This window comes from Mesocricetus auratus, unplaced genomic scaffold (genome assembly GCF_017639785.1).
Source record: "Mesocricetus auratus isolate SY011 unplaced genomic scaffold, BCM_Maur_2.0 Super-Scaffold_100003, whole genome shotgun sequence".
Classification (NCBI taxonomy): Eukaryota; Metazoa; Chordata; class Mammalia; order Rodentia; family Cricetidae; genus Mesocricetus; species Mesocricetus auratus.
The window spans coordinates 73,065,473-73,070,997 of record NW_024429188.1 but is presented as its reverse complement, the minus strand read 5'-3'; positions in this window follow the sequence as shown (position 1 = coordinate 73,070,997).

Sequence of the window (5,525 nt, the reverse complement as noted above, 5' to 3'; positions counted from 1 at the left end):
GCCTGGACAGTGAGTAAAACAGTCTGATTTTCCTGGACTTCCAGCTTTTGAGTCCCCAACGACGATGTCCCAATGTTATCAATAAGTAGTTCAAAATGATTACATTGCCCTTATCATTCATTTATTATCAACAAAAAGGCTGGGGTGTTAAGTTTCAAATCCAGAGCAAATGGCTAAAGTGCCTACTTAACAAATGGACTAGACAACCAGGTTCTCCCAGCATCCCTCAGTCCCTACCTATTATAGAGTATGGCTGGCATACTCCACCCCCTACCAGTCCACGTGCTGGGCTGCCTTTCCCCAATATGTTCTTCCTTATAAGATCCACATTTTTTGATTACCTGCCCCTTTTTGTGTCTTAGGCCTGGCAGCTGCACCTGGTTCCCCTCTCTCTCCCCTCTCTTCCCCCACCTCCTCTCCCCACATGGTCCAGCTTAATCTGGTCATGTATACTCTGGGCTCTTCCAGATGTCCCTGCCTCTACCTATACTCTCCCTTTATTTACAATAATCTTTGTCTTCCACTATATCTAGAAGTCATGTCCATTCATTTTTATTCATTTTTTCATTCAGCAAGTTGGCTTATATTTCAAAGGGTTAGCCCATTGTCATCATGGCATGAAGCATGGTGGTGTGCAGACAGACGTGGTGCTGGAGAAGAAGATGAGAGTTCTACATCTGGATTTGCAGGCACCAGGAAGAGTGAGCCACCGGGCTTAGTTTGAGCTTCTGAGATCTCAAAGCCCACCCCTAGCAACATGGTTCCTCCACCAAGACCATTTCCAAACCAACACACACTTCCTAATAGTGTCACTCCCCATGGGCCTATGAGGACCATATTCATTCAAACAACCACGTTCCACTTCCTGGTCCCTGTAGGCTTGTAACCATATCATAATACAAAATGCATTTAGTTCAACACCAAAAGTTCCCATGGTCTATCATAGAATCAGCACTGTTGAAAAAACAAAATTTCAAAGTCTCTTCTGAGTCTCATGCAATCTTTTAACTGTAACTCCCTGTAAAATCAAAATGAAAAAGCAGATCACATCCTTCATGTCAAAGGATATACATTACCATTGCAAAAGGATGGAAAGAGAGAACAGTGAAGAAATATGGAACTAAAGCAGGACCAAAAGCCACCTGGGCAAACTCCAAACTCTACATGTCTGGTATCAAAATACTCTTCAGATCTCCAAGTCCTTTCAACAAAGACTACCACACACTTCTTTCTCTTGAGCTGCTTCCACTCCCTGTTAGCAGCTCTCCTTGGCAGCTATCCCACAACTCTGGCATCTCTAACATCTTGGGTTCTCCAAGGTAATCCAGGCTTCATTTTCACAGCTTCACACAATAGCCCCTCTGGGCCTCCATACAGGGACACCACTGACATGTACCTGACCTCAGGGGTTTTCCTTAGTTGAAGGTGTGGGTGTAATGATTTCACTACACCCATGAAAATGATAAATGGGTGTTTTATTGGGAAGTAACTTACACAGAACAATAAACTGCCACAACCTGTCTCTGCCCTTCTGATTCGATCCATAGCCCAAGAGAGAGAGAGCATGAGTGACCACACCTCGTGCTTTCCTCTTTCTGCTTCTGTCCATACCTGAAGCCACACCCAAAGGAGTGTGACTACTGTTACAGGTTCACAGGAAAGATGCCACTACAATTAGTCTCAGAGGGAGATCTCATAGACCCTTTCCTGTATCCTTGACTCTAAATTCAGAACCACATGACCAAAGCTGCCAAGTTTTGCTGTTTGCTGGGGCTGGAACTTGGCCGCCTTGTTCAATTACATCTTCACTTTCTGGTTTTGATGGATTCCTTCACAGTCTAAACTTGGATGTCCTGGAACTCACTATGTAGACCAGGCTGGCCTTGAACTCAAGAGATCTGCCAGTCTCTGCCTTTTAAGTGCTGGGATTAAAGATGTGCACACACTCCTGGCCCTAAACTTTTCATTTTTCCTTAATTCCTTTTCACAAGTTGGAAGCTTAACTGGGTTGGATCTTGCTCTGAGGCTACCACTTCCTTTATTCCACTTAGCATCAGGCTTTTCTTTAATCTGTTTACACTTCTGGTTGCTCCTTTCCTCCTCCAACTGTACAATTCGCATTTTTCCTTGCTCAGTTTGCTCCTTTTCATTATAGATCTGCATAAGACTGGCCACTAACAGCCACACAACACAGTCAATTCTAGGTTGTTTGGAAATGTCCTTTAGCGAAGTTATTAATCTATAATAACTCTTCACTATGGCCTCAGGCAGATGTTTTAGACAAAGGCAGAAAGCATCCATATTTTCACCAAAATATCACAAAAATAATCTCTAGGCCACATACTAAAATTCTTCTCCTATGAAACCTCTTGAGAGAGGCCCACACTGTTCAAATCGCCCTTGCCACCACTGTCTCCCATGTTCCTACTAATATTACCCATTAAGGCCTGCTTAAAGTGCACACTAAATTTTTTAGTTCAAAGTTCCAAAGTGTTCCACATTCCTCCAAACTAAAGCATGATCTGACCTATCAGCAGTACTTTAGTCCCTGGTACCAACTTCTGTCTTAGTTAGGATTTCTATTGATGTGAAGAGATACAATGACTATGGCAACTGTTATAAAGTCAGACATGGTGCTGGAGAAGTAGTTGAGAATTCTACATCAAGATTCGAAGGCAGCCGGAAGAGGAAAAGAGCCATTGGAACTAAGCTGAGCATCTGAGACCTCAAAGCCCACCCCCAGTGACATACTTCCTCCAACAATGCCACACCTCCTAATAGTGCCAGTCCCTGTGGGCCTGTGGGTTCCATGTTCAATCAAGCCACCACACACATCAGCCCAGTCTATTCTAACTGAAGAAGAGAACTATGTTTGTAATCCTGAACCTATGAGCCTTCCTTCCTTCCCTCATTGACAGAGTATGGTGGTTTGAATGAGAATGGACCCCATAGGCTCATATCTTTGAATGTTTGCTGCGGAGCCCACAGATAGGTAGAACTAGGGTTTCTATAAACCTCCATGGGAATAGAGACCAGAATTGCTCCAAGCAGTGAAGACCATTGTTCAAGTGTGACAGTAAGAACCTTAAACAACCTCCTTAGCCAAGGCTGCCACTGAGATCAGTGGGAAGTGGCAGCAAGGGATCATACCCTACTCTCTTACACATAGTGCTGCCTAGCTAGTGAGGAACGAGGAGAGAACAGAGTGCTACAGTTCTCAAATCAGTGTAGTTGTGTAAGAAGCTCAATCCCACAAGTAATCCTTATAAATTTGTCTAGAAAATAAATATATAGCCTAAACGTGGTTTTATGAATTTGAGGTAGAATTGCAAATTGCAAATCCTAGATCAGCATACTTTACTACATGAAAATTCACAGAAGTGAAAGAATTCAAAACTTATTCCACACAGGAAGAAACACTGATTGATGCAGTATTTGTAATCTAGGGTTTTCATGATACACTTTGTCTCTTTGTTATATAAATGTTTGCTGTTTTTAACCTTTACACTTGCATAAATATCTGATAATGCTCTTGCTTTAGTCTGTGTGTTGCTGAGTTATGTTTTATGAGTGTAAGTTACTGTTGCATACTCCCTGTAAGTCTTTCTGCACACAACTCTCTCCCAACCTCTCTCATTCTTACTTCTTTTCCTTTTCTCTTCTCCTAATGTATTCCTTGGTCCTTCTTAACTATAATCTTCCATAGATTTAATAATTGAAACTATGTATACCCTAAGAGTATTCCCACTTTATGATAATTTTTTTATTCAATTATTTTCTCAATTTATCTGATATCAATGTTTAACCTTGACCATACTAACCTTAGTAACTAATATCCTAATATGCACCATATGATTCATCTTTGTTTATCCTCTAATTATTGTTGAAATTAAAGTGATGGCAGTTTTTAACTGACTAATATTTGCATTGTGGGCTCATTTTGTAGTTTTTTTAATTGACTAATATTTGCATTGTGGGTTCATTTAGTAGTTATGGTTGGTTCTGAAGTTACTTTTATATTCTAGGAGTAATATAGGAGTCAGGAATGAGCACATAAAATGCGAGTTTAACTTCACACTTCAACTTTATCACAACTTAACACTAATTAAATATTATTAATACTTCAACTGAAAGAATACAGCTGATAAAACCCAATGAACAAAATAATACTTAAGCAGTGTTGTAATATAAAAAGGTGAGAAATCAAGGTAGTACAATACCCTCCTTGAAAAATATCAAGTTTACAGTAAATGGCTCCCACTGAGGGTGAATTGGATAAAACTATACAGAGAAACCCTGTCTCATAAAAAACCCCCAATGTTCATAGCAGCATTATTCGTAATACCCAGAACCTGGAAACAACCTAGATGCCCCTCAACCAACGAATGGATACGGAAAATGTGGTACATTTACACAATGGAGTACTACTCATCTGTAAAAAATTAATGACATCCTGAAAATTGCACACAAATGAATGGAACTAGAAAAAACTATCATGAATGAGGTAACCCAGACTCAGAAAGACAGAAATTGTCTGTATTCACTCATAATGGATATCGGATATAAAGCAAAGAATATCCATACTACAATCCACAATGGACTTTAAAATTTCACTATTGAATATATTTAAATGTATTTATTCACCACCAAAACTAAAAAGTTCATAACAGTTAAAATTAGCAAAATAGTTTTATCTCCTCTTTCATAACTTGTGTCCATTTAGTCAATCTTCATCCTTTAATATTTAGCCTTTCTTGTTCTCTTTTCTACCTGTTATACTATACCCACATGAACATTTATTTATATATATGCATTTAATGTTAGTTAGAATCTGCATATGAGAGAGAACATGTGGATTATTTTCTTAAAAACTTTCTGATTTGGCTTAATAATACATATTCTAACTCCATTCCTTTCCTGAAAGTTTTGTGATTACATTCATTCTTAGAGCTGAAAATTTTAAAATAATGATTAAAAATTGCTAATGAAACAAAAAATACAAATAGACTCCCAAATGAATTAGAGACCATTCAACTAAACAGTCAAATTAAATAAGGAAGTCAATGCACAATCCAGTCAGGGAAGCAGGGAGGCTAACTACAGATCTTCATCTCTCCTTCTGATCATCTAAATCAGATCACCCAGTCTCATCCCCAGTTCTCAAAAAGAACACCTGCAGCAACTTCCCTTCTCCACTGTCCCATCACCAGTGGATCCCACAGATATTCCCCTGCTAACGCTCCCCCTATTGCTTTATCCCAGTCTCCAACTTTAGCAGACATTCCCTGCTAAAGAACAGGCCAACGTCTTCCAGGGAAGCAGGTAGGCTTCCTATAAATTTCATCTCTCCTCCAGTCCCAATCCCTCCACTCTCATTCCCAGCTCTGTAGCAGAATACCTGTTGTGGTGTCCCTTCCTCTCTAGCCCCCATCCCCAAGGAATCACAAAGATCCTCTCCTTCAACCTTCCTTTCCCCAACTCATTGCAGTCTCAAACCCTTCAACACCCGCAGAAATTCCCTGGAA